Raw genomic sequence first — 20432 nt, 5'->3', positions numbered from 1 at the left:
TTTTCAATTTTTTGAAGACAGAAGCTACAATAAACTACCTAATTACTTTTGTTGAAACTTTGTTTTTAGTGCATCCAAATTCTCATGCAGCAGAAAGAATATTTGGACATACAACCACAACACTATTTTAGAGAAGTTGCAATGAGAAAGAGTAAAAAAGTGAATTTTTTCAACTCTACATATTTCCCTAAATTAAGTCTTTGCTGTATGACTTGATTATTTCATTTAAAATGAATTCCTAAATTCACTAATAAGACCAGGAATTGCAACATTTCAATATAAATATAAAACAAATTCAAAAACCAAATATCAAGCTTGTGATAATTACTTAACATTTTGAGTATGCTTCCCAGATATCAGGACTGGGTAAGAGACAGGAGACTGGGTCTGCCATCAGCTGGGCAGTTAGCTTCAGCTCGTGGGCCTCAGTCTCATGAATTAAAGTAACAGAATCAGTGTAGATTGGAAGTTCCCTTTCCACTTGAAAAGCAATGGTATTGCTGGGTTGTGGGGAGGAAGGACATTCTTTAAAAGAATCAATGTGTTCTCAATTTTATGTAAAGAGCAATGTAAACCCACCTTCAAGCCGCTCTCCCTACGAGATTGGCACCACTTAGTTCTTTTGCATAGACATTCTGGAGTCTCCATCACCTAAAATGAGAGAAATAAATATGAGTGCAGTGCATCTGCAAGAGCAATTTATGGAGACAGGAAGTGGAGGGGTATAGGAGGAGATTGTAAGACACGACAATTCACAGGCTGGTGTGGCCTCATTAAGACCAGTGGGCATGGGGAATTCCCTGGCGGTCCAGTGGTTAGAACTCCGCGCTTCCACCGCGGGGGCGCCTGGATTCCATCCCTGGTCGGAGAACTAAGATACCGCAAGCTGAGTGGTGTGGCAAAAAAAAAAAAAAGACCAGTGGGCAACGCCTTCTGTCTTCAATTAAGATGCATTTGCCTTGGCAGTACCTAGCACTTGACTTTATTCACCTTGGTTTTTCATTTGTATAGAGGCACATTTCTAGCATGAAATACTCTTTTAAAAGTATTGCAAATACACAAACATTATTTGTAAATGTCATTTCAAAAACATTTAGTTGTTTCAACATCTTAGAGTTTGTATATACTAATAAGTTTCATCTTAAATATTTCAGGCAAGAAGGTTAGACATGAAATGCTGCTCTGGTTTACTGTTTTTCAGTATTATGGTGATACATGAGTCGAGAAAAGGACACACACCAAGGTGGAGGAAAGAGTATATTTTTCTTCTGCAATGTGAAACTTTTAATTATTTTAAATGTGTGACTTAGTCAACTTGGAACCAGTCCACTTCACAGTAAAATAAAAAGAAATGAAAATTGATGATACAATGGTTCAGTGACTAAAAAATGTAAAGTTATTATAAATGGAGTATAAACACCTGTCTAATCTAAGCAGTTGCTGCTTCTGGGGTGTGTGTGTGTGGTGTGTGTGTGTGTGTGTATTCAGTTAAAATACCATTATACAGATTATTTTTATTTTCTTTGAAGACAAAAATAAAAGTTATTTTTAATGTACCTTATAGATACATATATTCTTTAGAAAGCATCTTATGCCACACAATTATTTAAGGAACAATTATATACAAACGGCACTTAGCAGTACCACACGCTCCAATGCCCTCCTCTCCAAACAAAAATAAAGAGGCTTGTTTTGCTTTGAAATGATTCTGAATTAACACCCAAAGCAAGTCTAACTTTCCAAATTAATTGGTGAAACCATAAGGTTAGGTGGCCTCTATATTTTGCTAGCTTTAGTGAAGATCTAAGGAGGAAAGGTGAAATTTCTACTTTTTAAAATTATCCACCATATGTGCATAGATATTATAAAAGCAAAACTTATAAACCACTAAATGTCTATTCATACTGCATTGACTAAATAAACTACCATGTAACCAGCCATGGAATATTATACCACTGTTCAAAGGAATAAGATGATCTGTCAATGATAAACGAATAAATATATTTTAAAATGTTTTAAGTGCAGAAGTGTATACTCACATTCCCTGAGTAAAAATACTAATTTAGTCATAAATTATAGTATAGCACATGTATATTTGTGTGTGTGTGTGTGTGTGTGTGTGTGTGTGTGTGTGTGTGTCTATAATACAAATGATGCCAATGGTTACCACTGGAAGACAGGAAAGAGAATAAAGGAGAGTCTCACTTTCTATATAGTTTTGAATGATATCATTTTTTAATGATCGAAAATTACTTTTATAATCAGAATAAATATTAAATGTCCTATAATATGGTGCTGATTCTCCTGCCAATAAAATAAGAGGGTCTGGGAGTTGAGTGGGTAAAATGCGAGTGGTTCCTTTCACTATTACACCTAATTACTCACTTGTAATATTTTTGCTTCTCATGACCATGATTTTGGAATCTTTTTTTTGGGTCATGTGGCACGTGGGATTTTAGTTCCCCTACCAGGGATTGAACCCATGGCCCCTGCATTGGCAGCACGGAATCTTAGCCACTGGACCACCAGGGAATTCTCATTACCATGATTTTGAACTCTTCTGGCTTACATGTCTTATTTCCCAAAGAAAGGCTCCTTCCAAGCTCCTTCCTCCTATGACTCAATGATTTCACTGAACTTTGGGGTTCTCTTGCTGCTGAACTAATAGACAAAGAAGAGATTCACTGCTCTAATCTGAGTGATTGACCTTGATTACCAAACAGAAATAGAGTTACTGACACATACCAAGGCATGAAGGAGTATTTATAACCCAGAGAATCCCCTAGGGTGTCTCCTAGTATTTTTATATCCAATACTAAAGATTATGGAAGACCACAGCAACCCAACAGAGGTAAAGCCAGGAAGAGCTCAGGCACTTAGGGATGGAAGGCTTGGGTCACCCCACCAGATATAGAACTCTGACCATGGAATTGCTGGCTGAGGGCAAATAGATACAGAAAATTGGTAGTGGGCAAAGGAAGGTATAAATACCAACTATATTCTTCTGACTTATTGCAGGACTGAGGAATATAATAGCTCTACATACTCTTCTTCCTTGCTTTGTTATGTATATATTTGTATGTAATTGACCAATTTTCTATTTCTTTCCTCCTCTTCACTTCTGTTTCTATGCGGTGATGGTTAACTGTAATTTGATTATGAGGTTATTGGATACAAAAATAGGTTTGTGGCTGAACTAGAAAAGGAATGAACATCTTCAGGGATGGATACAGCGTTTAATGGGGTTTGGGCCTTTTCTTTGTGAAGAGGGTGTGTTTTATTTGCATGGGGGATGGTTGCATAATGCGAGTACTTGCTGCTGTTAGGAAGACTCCATTGCATAAAAATTTGCTTATGGATATCGAGCAGGCAAAGGTTAAGCTGTGATAGAGTGGTTTGACTCTCAACTTTGACTTCATACATTTTTTTCTATTTGGAGATACTAGAAAGCTAAAAACTACATTCCTCAGACTCTTCTTGCTGCTTAGGATTCTGGATGTAAATTTGGTTCTGCCAATTAAACACATTCGTCAGAGCTTTTTTTGAACACAGAAGAAAGATATACCATCTTTCTGCAACATTGTGGACAGACAAGCAAGCTCTAAAGGGTGGGGGATTTGCAGTGGCCATATGTCATAACCCCACTGTCTCATCACCAGCTACATGGGTGGCAGTGGAGGTGATGGCAGCAGCTCTTGGAAAAGTGGCTGCAGCAATCACCAAATCCTGGGATCACACTAAGAGTGGTTGACATTGAAGTCAAAGTTTCAGTGAAATACCTTGACTTCCACACCTCCATCACTTACAGTTATTTAATCGACAACTTATTTCTATGTTAAATCCTTTTATGTGTGGAAAACCTAGAGTATCTTTCCTGAATTAAAGCCCAATTGATATAAAACCCTAGAGTTACACTTGTTTGTGCTCAAAAAGAGGCACGTAAAGAATGCTCACTTCAACACTGCAACAGCTCCAACACCATGACCTACATGTCTAATCACAGGAGAATGGGTGAATAAATTAGGGCACATATCTACTGTGGGATGCAACAGTTTAAAAGAATGAAGTGAGGGCTTCCCTGGTGGCGCAGTGGGTGAGGGTCCGCTTGCCAATGCGGGGGACACAGGTGCGTGCCCCGGTCCGGGAAGATCCCACATGCCGCAGAGCGGCTGGGCCCGTGAGCCATGGCCACTGAGCCTGCGCATCCGGAGCCTGCGCTCCGCAACGGGACAGGCCACAACAGTGAGAGGCCCATGTACCGCAAAAAAAAAAAAAAAAAAAAAAGAATGAAGTGAATCTGTACATACTGACATGAAAAACGTTCTAAGACATACTGGCCAGCTAAGGAAAAAGGGAGTTACATAATAATTGTGCCATATTAAACATATTAAATGTACATATTATAAATATTGCACGTATAGCACATGGTTTGGTATATATGCCATGCATCACCATATACTTGAAAGAATATATACCAAATTCATAATAGCAATAACTTCTTTGGAAGGTATTGGCATTGACAGTGGTGATAAAGGAAGACTTTAATTTTATGTAGAATGATTGAATTTTTAGAATTAGAATATATCCCTGTATTACCTGATGATTAAAAAGAAATTTTAAAAAATAAGAACAATTAATTACACCTGTGAAGAGTAAAGCAATTATAAACATTTTTAATATAAAAATGTGTAACATTTTAAAATTACCTGGAGCTACTTGAACAACATCTAGGAGAGGACTGGAGAGAGAGGGATGTAAAACAAGCTAACTTTTGTCTTCTTTGGGAAGGAGAGGGCAACAGAGTGGGTGAGAATGCATAGATATTACTTTGTTCTTGAGAATGACAGGGAAATTTAAGTTCAAATATATTTTTAATGTAAGGGTAGTAACAGAATAAAAATTGGACATCTAACTTTTAAACACTTGAGAAAGAGATCAAAGGAAACTTGATCAATACAACAGAAGACAGCAAGGGAACAAAAGAAGCTAGAACACACAGTAAGGAGATGATTTTCTGCGAAAATGTAGAGCATCAAAATTGACTCAAGAGCGTATCAAATTCGCATAGTGTACTAACTATGCAAACCAGGAAAGAAACTGAAAAGCTTAAAAATAATAATACTGTAATGAAGAAAAGAAAAGGCAATAGACCCATATGGTTTATGGACAATTCTCTCCATTCACTGAAGGTTTGATTAAGTCCCTATGTTATTTGAGCAATTACAGAAGATAGAAAAATCAGAATATTTCCCAGTCAATTTTATGAGGTTTACATTGCTTTAAAGTTAAAAATGAACAAGAATAGCATAATAGAAGTGAACAATAAAAGACCAATATCAGTTATAAATACAGTTGTAAAAATCCTATATGGAACATTATAACATTAAATTGAATTATATTAATTCCAAACTTGAATTATTTCTAAGAATTTAGGAATGGGTCAACTTTAGGAAATCTGTTTGTGTAATTCATTACTCAAATGAGTTAACTGAGAAAAATATGAATATCTTCATAATTGCCACAAAGGTACTTGATAAAATTCAATATTCAATCCTTAGGGGAAAAAATTCTTTGCAAGCTAAGGAATAAAAATATATTCTCTTACTGTGACAAAGAGTATCTATTAAAAACAAATAGTAAATATCATAGCTAACATAAAACATTAGTGGCACTCCCACTGAAATTAGTATTAAAACAAGGATATAAGTTTTGGGGTGTTTTTTAACATCTTTATTGGAGTAAAATTGCTTTACAATGGTGTGTTAGTTTCTGCTTTATAACAAAGTGCATCGATTATACGTATACATATATCCCCATATCTCTTCCCTCTTGCATCTCCCTCCCTCCCACCTTCCCTATCCCACCCTCCCTATCCCACCCTCCCTAACCCACCCTCCCTATCCCACCCCTCTAGGTGGTCCCAAAGCACTGGGCTGATCTCCCTGTGCTATGTGACTGTTTCCCACTAGCTATCTATTTTACATTTGGTAGTGTATATATGTCTATGCCACTCTCTCACTTTGTCCCAGCTTACCCTTCCCCCTCCCCATATCCTCAAGTCCATTCTCTAGTAGGTCTGCGTCTTTATTCCCGTCTTGCCCCTAGGTTCTTCATGACCAGTTTTTTTTTTCTTAGATTCCATATATATGGAATATATACGGTATTCCATATGTTATATGGAATAACATACGGTATTTGTTTTTCTCTTTCTGACTTACTTCACTCTGTATCACAGACTCTAGGTCCATCCACCTCACTACAAATAACTCAATTTCGTTTCTTTTTATGGCTGAGTAATATTCCATTGTATATATGTGCCACATCTTCTTTATCCATTCGTCTGTCGATGGACACTTAGGTTGCTTCCATGTCCTGGCTATTGTAAATAGTGCTCCAATGAATATTGTGGTACATGACTCTTTTTGAATTATGGTTTTCTCAGGGTATATGCCCAGGAGTGGGATTGCTGGGTCATATGATAGTTCTATTTGTAGTTTTTTAAGGAACCTCCATATTGTTCTCCATAGTGGCTGTATCAATTTACATTCCCACCAACAGTGCAAGAGGGTTCCCTTTTCTCCACACCCTCTCCAGCATTTATTGTTGGTAGACTTTTTGATGATGGCCATTCTGACTGGTGTGAGATGATATCTCATTGTAGTTTTGATTTGCATTTCTCTAATGATTAATGATGTTGAGCATTCTTTCATGTGTTTGTTGGCAGTCTGTATATCTTCTTTGGAGAAATGTCTGTTTCAGTCTTCTGCCCATTTTTGGATTGGGTTGTTTGTTTTTTTGATATTGAGCTGCATGAGCTGCTTGTAAATTTTGGAGATTAATCCTTTGTCAGTTGCTTCGTTTGCAAATATTTTCTCCCATTCTGAGGGTTGTCTTCTCATCTTGTTTATGGTTTCCTTTGCTGTGCAAAAGCTTTTAAGTTTCATTAGGTCCCCTTTGTTTATCTTTGTTTTTATTTCCATTTCTCTAGGTGGTGGGTCAAAAAAGATCTTGCTGTGATTTATGTCCTAGAGTGTTCTGCCTATGTTTTCCTCTAAGAGTTTAATAGTGTCTGGCCTTACATTTAGGTCTTTAATCCATTTTAAGTTTATTTTTGTGTATGGTGTTAGGGAGTGTTCTAATTTCATTCTTTCACATGTAGCTGTCCAGTTTTCCCAGCACCACTTACTGAAGAGGCTGTCTTTTCTCCACTGTATATTCTTGCTTCCTTTATCAAATATAAGGTGACCATATGTGCATGGGTTTATCTCTGGGCTTTCTATCCTGTTTCATTGATCTTAAAACAAGGATATAAGTTTTTAAGACTTTTTGCTACATCATTGTGGAATTATTAGCAAAAAGATCAGAAAAGAAATAAGGTACAGAGTCATAAGTTGAAGGGATAAAACTGAAATTATTTGCAGATATATGATTTAGTTCTAAGAAAATTAAGGGAAACAACTAAAAATATAATAAAACTAATAAAAGGTCAGAATGTCAGCTGAGTGCTGAAGATGCAAATGAAACACATAAATCTCAATAGAATCAGAAAAGAAGAAGGAGGAGAAGAGGAAGAAGAAGAACTGAAATGGAAAAAAAATTCCATTCACAATAGTAAAAAAATTATAAAATGCTTAAGAATGAAATATTCAAGATACAGAGAAGAAACAACACTTTCCTGGAGAGTATTAAAAAAAAAAAAAAAAACGGGCTTCCCTGGTGGCGCAGTGGTTAAGAGTCCGCCTGCCTATGCTGGGGACACGGGTTCGTGCCCCGGTCCGGGAGGATCCCACATGCCGCGGAGTGGCTAGGCCCGTGAGCCATGGCCGCTGAGCCTGCGCGTCCAGAGCCTGTGCTCCACAACGGGAGAGGCCACAGCAGTGAGAGGCCCGCGTACCACAAAAACAACAACAACAACAACTTTGAGTTAATGGAGCTACATTAGATGTTCCTGAATGGAAAGATTCAATCCTGAAATCATTCAATTCTCTCTCAATTTGGTCTATACATTTATTTTCAGCACAAATTGCTTCCTGTTAAAAAAAATTACTTTTGAAGCCATCACATAGCTACAGAAAAGGTGAAATACAATAGAAAACCTGCTTTTTTTCTGGAATATTTGAGAGTAAATTACTTTACCATTTTCCTATCATCTAAAAACTTTAGTGGGTTTTTCCTACAAACAACGATGTTCTACATAATGTCAATATAGCCATTAAAATCAGAAAATTATTATTGTTGTATTACTGTCTTCTAATCATTAAACTCCATAATCGTTTCAACAATTATCTCAATAATCTTTACAGCAAAAATGCCCATTTCAGAATCATGCATGGCATTTAGTTATGCCTCCTTAGTCTCCTTCAATCTTTAATAGTTCATCCCTTGACTTTCATGACCTTGATACTTTAGACGACTGTAGGCCAGTTGTTTTGTAGAATGTCCTTCAATTTGGGCTTGTTTCATGTTTCCTCAAAATTGAGTTCAACTTATGCTCCTTTTCAGGGATACCATAGACATTGAACCACGTTCTGCCGATCCCCCGGCTAGGCTGTCCTCGCTTTATGGATGCCCTCCAGGTCCTACTCAGGCTTTGACACACAATACGAAGCAACAGCTCTGCATGTTTCCTTCTTCACTCTACCTGGGCTCTAACATCCCACTCCAGACTTCCTATATGAGCATCCTTCTTACCCTCCTCTGACTCTGACACCCCATGGCAGGACTGTATAAATTTAGTGCAATGCCAACCATAATTCCAAACAAAATCTGTTTAGAACTTTAAAAAATGATGCTAAAATTTTACTTGAAGAACAACTTGAGATGAGTCAAGATATATTTGAAAAAGAAGATTGAAAAGACTTACTTTACCATATGTTGTAACGTAAAACCACAAAAATTGAAATAGATTCTGAATCAGGGACATATTCATGAAAAAAATAGAGATTAGAGAAAACAGATTGAAGAATATTGTGGTATTTATAGTCAGAGTAGAAATAACAAGTTTCTTGAACAATGTTATTTGGAGAAGAGCATTAATTAGCATTCTGTATAAGGATTTACACAAAAGTTTAAGTGTAAAAACCTAAAATCATAAAGCAATGTTGATTCATAATATTATATTTCTGGGCTAGGAAATACCTTGCTGGACATAGCAAAGGAGAAAGGAAAAGATTGAAAACTTAGACTATTTACAAATTAAAACATCCTATATAGTAACAAAACAATGGTGGCTCCATTTGTCTCCTGCAGTTGCCTTCATATGGAAAATGAGGGCTTTGGATAGATGATTCTGAAGATCTCTTCAAGCTCTGAAATGATAATTCTCAATATTTTATGCATATGATTGTACTTCCATTGTGTTCATGTCTGCCTTACATCTGTCACATAATGTAACCTCCTTGAATCATATTTTTTAAATCCATTCTTCCAATCTCTGCCTTTTGATTAGAATGTGTTATTTACATTCATTGTAATTATTGATAAAGTACGATTTATGTCTGTCATTTTACTGTTTTATCTTGTCTCTTGTCTTTTTTCTTCTTTTGTACTTGCAACAAAGAATACGGGCTTTGGGGCTTCCCTAGTGGCGCAGTGGTTGAGGGTCCGCCTGCCGATGCATGGGACGCGGGTTCGTGCCCCAGTCCGGGAGGATCCCACATGCCGCGGAGCAGCTGGGCCCGTGAGCCATGGCCACTGAGCCTGCGCGTCCGGAGCCTGTGCTCCGCAACGGGAGAGGCCACAGCAGTGAGTGGCCTCAAAAAGAATACAGGCTTTATAGAATTAGTCCAGGAAAGTTGATAAGCAAATAAAACAAAGGGCAGCAACTACAACCTACAGCAAGAACGACAATCCGCTGGGGGTAAAGCGTGATCTGATTTGCAGAACTGCCACTGAAGTCTCTGCTGAGCTTGCTAATGATTGGACAGAGATTTTCTTAAATACCGGTAAGTCTCTCAACCTTTGCCAAAGGGTCCAGGTACATTACAGCATATCTTCAATGCTCCAGCAGTTTATAACTCTGCTTTAATCGTCACTTCCTACTTGCACAGTCTCAAAGTAAGGTGGAGATGAGAGATTAGGGTCTTCTCAGGTGTTTCCTGAACGTGAGCACAGCCCTGCATGTGTGTGGCCTTCCAGATTGTCAGAAATAAGTTTTCCTAGTGCTCTGTGCATATCTCTTTCCCATGCTTTTTCTTTTGAGTCTTTTGGTCAGCCTCTTGCGTATCCCAACTTGTAACCCCATCTCAGGCAGTCGTGACGTTAAATGATTTCCACTGATCATTTTCAACAAATACCCTGACAATAGGCTCTCCACATAGAGCAAGTTCTGAGTCCAGTCAAATACAGACAAACCTTGAGAATGGGGCTGGAGCAGCCAGACAGATCAAATAGAAACAATTCTCTGGGGAGAGAGCTTTTGCGGCAGCTCCAAACTTGTCTGCTGCCTGCAGTGGCTGCTAGGATGTTGGCTTTCACAGTTACCATGGTTACAAGGCCATTAGTTTTCAAGGCTAGGGGAGAAGGGGAGAGAGCAATTTACAATGCCACCAAACTCGCTGAGTTTCCAAGATGCAGCGTTTTTTCTCGCATTGAGGTTCCTTGGATTGCTGTAAACTTTTGGTTACTTTCCAGAGTTCTGAAAAAGTTTATTTTTGACAATTTTTGTCAGTATTCTGACTGCTTTTATGGAGGAGTCGTTTTCTGAGATCCTTACTCCTATCATTTCTTGAGAAGCCAATGTGCTTTTGCCATTTTTGGTTTTTTTTTTCAGATTCTTTTCTGTTATAGTTTATTACAAGATATTGAATATAGTTCCAAAGTCTTCTCTTTTAAAACTACTCTCCTCCATAGAATCACACATTTTTATGTCTTAGAAGGAAGCTCCTAGAGTCCAGTTTTTTCAAAACTTCTAGAGTAACAGAACCCTTTCTCTGAATGATACCTAGAAGCCCCCAAATTACTACTATTACTACTACTATTGTTACTGCTGTTGCTGCTGCAGCTGAGTCTGATTTGGTTGAAGCGAGGGTAGACAGGAGGGTCACAGACTTCTATCTGTTTGGTCCATTTTTGTTGGCTTGTTGTCACCTTCAAAGATGCTTTATTTAATCCCAAGGGATCCTGGGAGTGGAGGAAACCAAGGTCCAGAGATAACTGTCTTGTCCAAAATCATTAAGCCAGTTAGTGCAGAGCTGGGACTAGAAGTTAAAGTTTAGTGCCCTTCAGGTCCATCACCTGTACCATCGTTATCACCACCTGAGACCCGGCTTATTGCAATACATTCTTAGCTGTCTCTGATCTCCCCTCTCCTACGTCCTCATTTACAAAACATACGGTATTTTGTGTTCTTTGTGTCTCTCCTCTGCACAACAGGCTTCTATGGCTCTCCATTTCCTATGAAATCAAGCCCCAGTCTTTACGGGTTCATTTCAGGTTCTTCATAATCCAAACTTTTTCTTACATTGTTCCCCAATCCAAAGCCACTGTGCCAGCCTGTCTGCTTTTTTCACTGATCCTTGTATCACCCCCAAGTCTTTCCTTATATTTTTCCCTCTACCTGGAATGCTGACTTTCCATTGAACCTGTCCTTCAAGACTCAGATCAAGATCCTTGAAGCCTATTCTAACTATGCAGGTTCACAGTTACCCCTTTTGTCTTTTTGAGGACCATATGCATTCTGTACCATTTTTTGGCTTTTAAATTTCACATGGGTAAGAATATGCATTGTCTCATGAGTAAAAACATAAGTTCTGCTAGGACATGGACCATGGCTTATTTTGTATGCAATACTGACGTGGTGCTGTGTGAAAACCAACTGTGTTTTGTGAGTGAATTAAGCATAGTCAAAGACCTTTAGTTCCTCTTCAAGGGCTATATAGATAACATTCTGAGCCATATCCTTTGAGCTATCTTATAGATACTTAAACCCCTTCCACCAGGTGGAAGAAGTTAACTACATGATGACCAGACTATAACCATGACATAAGCTGCCACAGTTCTGAGCGCTGGCCTCAAAGAAATGGGAACAAACTGACCCTGGAACTGAAGATTAACTGTACTTAAAACAATCAAGAGGATGCTGATGAGACCACTGCATGACCAATTTCAAGATGACTGTCAGAGCTGACTGTGTTGTTTCTGCACATAGCCCCCTCCCTTCACCTAAAATAAGCTCTTGCCCACTCATTGTCAGTGGGGAGAAGTCAGGCTTTGAACAGGAGTCCACCTTCCCCCTCAGGTTGCTGGCCTCTGGAATAAAGGACACGGGTTCGAGCCCTGGTCCGGGAAGATCCCACATGCCGCGAAGCAACTAAGCCTGTGCGCCACAACTACTGAGGCTGCGCTCTAGAGCCCGCGAGCCACAACTACTGACCCTGTGCGCCTAGAGCCCGTGCTCCACAACAAGAGAAGCCACCGCAATGAGAAGCCCGCGCACCACAATGAAGAGTAGCCCCCGCTCACAGCAACTAGAGAGAAGCCCACGCGCAGCAACGAGGACCACCACAGCCAAAAATAAAAATAATTTTTTTTTTTTTTTTTTTTTTTTTTTTTTTTTTTTTTTTTTTTTTTTCGTTACGTGGGCCTCTCACTGTTGTGGCCTCTCCCGCTGCGGAGCACAGGCTCCGGACGCGCAGGCTCAGCGGCCATGGCTCACGGGCCCAGCCGCTCCGCGGCATGTGGGACCCTCCCGGACCGGGGCACGAACCCGCGCCCCCTGCATCGGCAGGCGGACCCCCAACCACTGCGCCACCAGGGAAGCCCTAAAAATAAATTTTTAAAAGAGAATACTGTTGTCATATATTGTTTAAAAAAACATTTTTCTTTAGTCATAATCTCATGGCTAAAATATTTCTAATGAATGGAACCTGAACTTCCCATTTTACAAAAGACAACAAAGATACCAATCACACAAATGGAATATACATTCACACACCATTAGACAGAACTGTCACAATCCTCCAAGACAATGACTGATAACAGAGTCCCAGACAAACACTTCCCCAACACAAATGGTCCTCGACATCAGAACCAACTGGCAAAATGCCCAAATGACACTCAGTGCTCACAAACGGTCCTCAGTGTCAGATGCACGTCAGAATCAATTGGCATAAATGCCCAAATAGCACTTCGTGCTCAAAAGAGAAGTTTGGCCGGCTGCACACCCGTGGACTTACTTGGTCACGGAGCTCGTCAGTTTGTCCAGCATGTTTCCGTTCCACCAAGGAAAAGCGTACGTTGACAGCCAGTGCCGAGCAGGGGAGAAACAGGAAGGATCCCCCAAACACACGGTTTCGGCAGCTGCTAGGAGCGTCCCCCCAAACCCCCTTCCCGGGGCCAGCGAGCCTCGAGCGTCGGCTCCTCACAGCCATCCCGGCGCGTCATCATGGCGGCTCAGCTCGGCAAAACCCCGGGAGCAGATATCGCGAGAGTCCAGCAGCCCCAGGTTGGGAGCCAGAAACTGTAACCGAAAATGGGGTCGGGCTGCTCGCCGCTCTAAAGCCAATAAAGAGGCCAGGTTGGTGGGAAGGAAAGTTTGCTTTATTTCAGAGGCCAGCAGCCTGGCGGGGAAGGGGGCAGAGGCCTGTCCAAAGGCCGACTCCCCCCACTGACAATCAGTGGGCAAGAGCTTTTCTAGATGCGGGGAGGGGGCTACAGGCAGAAACAGCACAGTCAGCTCTGACAGTCATCTTGACGTTGGCCATCGGTGGTCTGATCAGCGTCATCTTGATTGTTTTAAGTGCAGTTAATGTTCAGTTCCAGGGTCAATTTGTTCCATTTCTTTAAGGCCAGCTCTCAGAATTATGGCACCTTATGTCATGGCTACAGTCTGGTCATCATGTAGTTAACTTCTTCCACCTGGTGGAAGGGGTTTAAGTATCTGTAAGACAGCTCAAAGGATATGGCTCAGAATGTTATCTATAGCCCTTGAGGAGGAACTAAAGGTCCTCGACTATACTTAATGACAAAAGTATTATTACTTAGTCCGTTGGACTGTGTTCCTTTGTTTCTGCATTTTCTCACTTCTCTGATCAAACTTATCCTTTGGCTAAAGTTTTTCCACGGACAGAAGGCAGGCTGAGGACATAGGGGGCAAGCACCATAGGGTCCTGCTCTGTTTCACTATGCCTGTTCAATTTTTACATCAGGGTTATGCTAGCTATATAGAGTAAATAAGAGAGCTTCTCTTTTTCTTTCTTAATACTCTTCAACAGTTTAAAATAGTAATTATCTGTTACTTGAAGGTTTTGCAGAACTCATTCATAAATGGCCTATTGCCTTTTGGGAGGTGTTGATATTTATCTACTTTTCACTATCTACTATAGTTAATGATCTAAACAAATTTTCTCTTTTAGAGCCAATATTTTTTTTTTAGATTATCATTTATCTCACCTGGATTCTCTAAGTTTGAATGCTGCCAAGTAGAAAGTTAGACTAAAAAAACCACCATAACAAAACAAAATGTTTCAAATAAATGGACTAATGAACATTTCCTTGTTTGGATTAAAGATTACATTGCTTCTTTCTACTTGACAATGGAAAAAAAAATCCCAATTTAGATAATACTTGGAGGAACTATGATTCAAACCACATTTCTGTATTAAGCAATTTATAAAACAAAACAATCCGGTTTCAAGTGTGTCTTGCTCGATACTAAATTGTGTTCTAATTGTCATAAGACAAACCTACATATGCGGATTATGTAGTTTCTTACATTTTAGATGAAAAATTAAACCCTTCAATAATGGAGAAACAATGAAAAGGTACTTGAAAATAGGTGGAGACATTGAGATTCCTGACAAATGGTGAACACTGCTTTAGAGATGTGGATATCGCAGTGGGGTCACAAGCTCCAGGAGCACATGGTGGGTGATTCTGCAGTTGACATGGCACGCCCGAGACTGCCACAGAACAACCAGAGAGAGTGGGTGTTCATGTCATGGTTGTTTGCATAGTGGCCTCTATAGTGTCCATCCACCCTTTCCCAGCTGCGGGGCTGTCCATCCACTCCCTCCCAGCTGCAGGGGTGAGGCCCAACTAAACCACTCAGGCTAATCCCATCTGTGCTGTTAAGACTGGTTCTGGGGCTTCCCTGGTGGCGCAGTGGTTGAGAGTCCGCCTGCCGATGCAGGGGACACGGGTTTGTGCCCTGGTCCGGGAAGATCCCACATGCCGCGGAGCGGCGGGGCCCGTGAGCCATGGCTGCTGAGCCTGCGTGTCCGGAGCCTGTGCTCCGCAACGGGAGAGGCCACAACAGTGAGAGGCCCGTGTACCGCAAAAAAAAAAAAAAAAAAAAAAGATTGGTTCTGGTAACCAGACTGAAGCAAATCATCCCAGGACATTTGGACATAACATTTATGGGGTTGCACTGTTGGACCTCTGCTCTGGTTTTGAATTATATTCTTACGTCTGTACCTCTAGGGTTCTAAATAATTTTTGAACAGCTACACCAGCAGAGTTCAGCACCTGGCTTTACTAGTGGTATCTCCTGCTTCTTTGGGAGAGGACATGACAGTTTCCTAGTCCCCCTGGGCTCAGGCACAGGCTTCAGAGGTAACAACTCCAGATAAGAATAGGCACATCTGGTTTCAGGCATGATCTAGGTGAGATAGGGACTTTAATCAGAGTTTTTAGAGTTGGGATTCTGGGGTTCTAAAACATGCTTAAATTGCTTCCAAGATAAAGTGTGTTTTCTTGGGAGAAGGTTTATTGTTTTTATTGGATTCTCCAAGGAGTCAATGAATTGAAAAGTGTTAGTGTATTAGTGAGGGTTTTCCAGAGATACAGAACCAATAGGAGATCGGAGAGGAGGGGGGGAGGGAGATAAAATGAGAACTTGGCTTATGCAATTATTAAGATTAATAAGTCCCACAAATCTGATGTCTGCAAGCTGGAGACCCAGGAAAGCCAGTGGTGTGATTCACTCCAAGTTCAAAGGTCTGAGAATCAGGGGAGCCAGTGATATAAATGCTAGTCCAAGGGCAGGAGAAGATGAAATGTGATGTCCCAGCTCAATCAGTAAGGCAGGGGAAAAAAAGGGGACAAATTCCTCATTCCTCTGCCTTTTGTTCTGTTCAGTTCCTCAACAGATTGGATGATCCCCAACCACTTGGGGAGGGCAATCCACTGATTCAAATGCTAATCTAATCCAGAAACACCCTCACAGACACATCCGGAAACAATGTCCAATCTGGGCACCCACGGTCCCGTCAAGTTGACAGATAAGATTAACCATCACAGTTAAGAGCCTTGGTAGAGGTATCGTAGACCCTTTTCCTTGAGTTCAGGCAAAAGTGCAGAAGCAGTAATCCAAGGCTTGTGAGAATCAGCAGAGTAGAGTCAGGTTTGTACCACAGGTAAGAGACAGGATGTAACTCAGCCGTTCTGGCAGTGGTTCTCAATCTTGGCTGCAAGTCAGGACTGCTGGGGAACCTAGAGGAATTCCTGACATCCAGAGAAATGCCCCGTGAGTTGAATAAGACCGCATTGTATCCGGGTTGGAGGTGTTTGTGTTTCTGTGACTTAAGTATTCTCATCAAGGGAACCTTGAGCAGATTCACCCAGAGAGGTCAAGGTCCTGCCTTCAGCTCTGCAGCCCCTCAACAGATCAGATCATAGTTCTTCAAGAAAAAAGTCCCCTTCCCTCCAAGCAGGTGGAGTCAGACAATTTATACTTCTAAAGAAAATTACTTGGGAGAATAATTACTTGTGATGGAATTAAAATTCAGTGTTTATGCACAGATACCAAAGTCTTACCTGCTCAGGATCTAAGGGATAACATTAGAAGTGTGCTTCATAATACTCTTGAATGGCATCTAGAAAGCACTGGAATGTATCCTACTGAATAAATAGCCTCATGTTTGTGTTGAGGCTTAACTGATATAAATACTCAGGACTTGCACCTGTTCCCCCACGAAGACTTCCACAGAGTCTAAAAGTTTAAAACCTTGTACTTTCTTGATATTCATCGCAAATTTTCCAGTTTCTGGTCATCCCATTACTTCCAGTGGCAACCCCTTATATCACATTATCTCAACAAATCACTCATCAGAGTGATTATTTCAGAGAGAATTCTTTCTGAGCAAAAGCATTTATTTCTAAGATTTCCATTCTCTTTGCAGCCTATGAAGACTGATCATTGTAACTGGGCATAGTCACTATTTAATTCTGATTAGTGATCTACAAAGTAAACTGTAGAAACATGAAATATCCAAATCAGGACATAGTCTGAATATAAGGCATGTTAGCAATATACTTTGGTAAAATATTTAAAAGGGGTTTATTGCTTAGCTGTTTTTAGCATTTATCTTAATTATTTAAAACCCTATTTTTTAAGCATTTAAATAATGCTTCCGGCAAACCCCCCTTTGGTTTGAAGGTAAGTAGGCATTAACTTTTTTTGCAGATGCTAACAAAAGCTTGAAATTAACTGCCCCATTCCACACTCATTGCGGTTTTCCCCCGTCTCCCCAATATATTATATATCTTTGAGTTTCTGGTCTTTCTGATGTAATGCATCAACTAAATTCTGCATTTTTAAAAAATAAGAAATATCAAACCAGACAAGCCTATGGTGAAAAGTTCATCAAGCACTTGAATTCAGTGTAGCAATTTGTCTGCCTCTGAATTCTAATTGGATAAACACCAGTTTTTGATGACCAGTTTAGGAACTGAATGAGGGTGGGGGGTTTAAGTGACACATCTAGGGAGCATGAGGACCCTACATCCCAGAGTGACTGACTCCACTCTCAAAGTTCTGGATGCTTGAGGCACTAGACAGGCAGCTCTTCCTCTGAGCTGTCCTCACCGCTGGGAAATAAACCAACAGAGAAGGCTCAGACTTCAGAGCCATCCATGTAGCCCGGGTTCACATGCCCTTTCGGTCACCCAATATGCCCTGTGACCCCTGTGAAGGTCACAAACTGTGAAGCTCAGTTTCCCATTGGCAAAATGTGATTACTAATACCTACCTCAGAGGATTTTATGGGGATTACATAAGATATCTGGCCGGGGGAGGGGGAGGCCGGCAATAAACAGAAATGATCCTTATTGCATATTCCCAGAGTCTATTGGCATCACTGCATTTTCTTTCAGCAAAGAAAAACTTATTAAAATCCATTTAAGAATACTCACTTGTAGGGCTTCCCTGGTGGCGCAGTGGTTGAGAGTCCGCCTGCCGATGCAGGGGACACGGATTCATGCCCCGGATGCCACATGCCGCGGAGCGGCTGGGCCCATGAGCCACGGCCGCTGAGCCTGCGCGTCCGGAGCCTGTGCTCCGCAACGGGAGAGGCCACAACAGTGAGAGGCCCACGTACCTAAAAAAAAAAAAAATACTCACTTTTATGTAACTGTATCTCCTAACATTTTCTAGACCAATAACTAATATTTATTGAATGTCTGCATTGTACAAGGGATGGGGCTTGGTACTAAGGATAGAGAAGTGAACAGGACAGACCCCAGCTTGCTGCTCCTGCACTTCACAGATAACAAAACCCATGCATTTACTTTGTTCATCTTCGGTGGTTTCAGCAAGGAGTCTAATAAGCCCTACTAGTTTGAAAAAAAAACCAAAAACACACAGAAAGTATATTATTCCTTTTAGGAATTTACTGAATGATCACTGTAATAAGCATTTGTATCTCAATTCAGCTAATCCTCAAAATAATCCTGTGAGGCAGGTTCTATTATTATTGCCATTTCACAGAGGAGAAAACCAAGGCACAAAGAGATAAGTGATGTGTTCACATCATAGCACGAATACATGGCTGACCTTGGACTGTGGACCCCGGCAGCCAGGCTGCAGACCCTGGCACTTAGCCCCTGCCTCCCCTGAGTCACACAGGTGGAGCCAGGCCCGGAAGCAGCCTCGTCTTCTCGGCCTTCAGGACACAGGGCACATGTAGGCATGTTGTGCCATGTGCCATGGTTGCAGTTTGGACAAATGTCCATAGGCTCTGGGAAGAAAGAGGACCCGAACAAATTCTTGCTATCAGGTGGTTCTAGCTCTAAAATTCTCAACCAGGAGGGGAAGGTGGGCAAAGGCTCACCCTTAAAACTTCTGGGAAGGGTTCAAGGTGCAAAGAGAACTCACCCTGAGATGTGCTGGATTGTCCCGAAAACTCGTATTTCCTTCCAGGAGAGAGGGACTTTTATTAACAAAAAGTGGATTAAATGAGTGTTTCTTTACTGGGGACATGAGGAGACAGAAATAGTGGGGTCTTCCCATAAATTGTGGCTCTGCAGTTGATGCTTTGGGGGTTGTTTGAAGTGGAGGGCCATACACGAAAGGAAGAGTTACATCAGGATCTGTAGCCGAGAACTCTTAACACTGACCCAAGAAGAATGGCTATGAGAAGAGCACCCCTGCCAAGTTCGGAGCCGTGCATGGTCCCCACAAGTGACTGGCTCACCCATGGCCCCCGTCACACCGAATGCGTGCGTTCTAAGAGGCAGCAGCGCTTGCCGGGGCTGTAGATGGCTGCACCAAGGCCAAACTCCCAGCTCCACAAAGCTGTCTAAGCTGGTCAGCAGTCCTCCTGGGGCCTGGCGAGAAAGCTCTGCCCAGAAGAGGGCTCCCCACAGAGCAGTGACTGATGGGCCTCACTGGATCCATTTCTTACAGAGTTTGTATGTGACACATCCCGAGGGAATCAGCACTATAGGAGGCCAAGCAAAAGTGGAGAGACACACAGACACATTAAGAAGAACCATAACATGGAGAGACGTTAGCTATTAGCTCAGGAGCGGCAAAAGAGACGGATAGTGGCTGAGACACCCTTCGCCGTGGAGCAGTGGACCCACGCAGCGATGCCCAAGGTGAGGTTTGCAAGATGATCCTCTGTGACATTAGAAGAAAATATTAGAGCACCTATTTACATTTCTTTATCTCATTGCTTCTTCATTTTTATTTTTTGCATACATTAAAAATACATATATTGGGGGGGAATCATCCTCAAATTTTTTCACTTTTGAAGGATCAAAAATGTTTGGAAGCCACTGCAAAAATGTATACAAAGCAGTAGATGCCCACATCTGCAGGGACAGCCACCAGAGTGATGTTACATCCAGAAAATGTTCCCATTTGCCATAAGACCCAGACCTAGGGCTGCTGTCTGCACCTATGTCTCTCCCTGTACTTCTGTACATTAAAGACCCACTAATGAGGTACTGCAAGTGAATCTCTGGAAATAGTCCGACCAACAGACAGGGGCCAATTTTGGTCTATGGTTTCATGAGGGCAACAGCCATATAAGAAGCTGAGGAGGGCTTCCCTGGTGGCTCAGTGGTTGGGAGTCCACCTGCCAATGCAGGGGACATGGGTTCGAGCCCTGGTCCAGGAGGATCCCACATGCCACAGAGCAGCTAGGCCCGGGCACCACAACAACTGAGCCTGCGCTCTAGAGCCCACAAGCCACAACTACTGAGGCCCA

The sequence above is a fragment of the Aethalodelphis obliquidens genome, unplaced genomic scaffold (assembly GCF_003676395.1).
Source record: "Aethalodelphis obliquidens isolate GAN/ISIS:26980383/991018 unplaced genomic scaffold, ASM367639v1 scaffold23, whole genome shotgun sequence".
NCBI classification, from domain to species: Eukaryota; Metazoa; Chordata; class Mammalia; order Artiodactyla; family Delphinidae; genus Aethalodelphis; species Aethalodelphis obliquidens.
The sequence above is the reverse complement of the archived record's forward strand: the minus strand, read 5'-3'. Positions refer to the sequence as shown.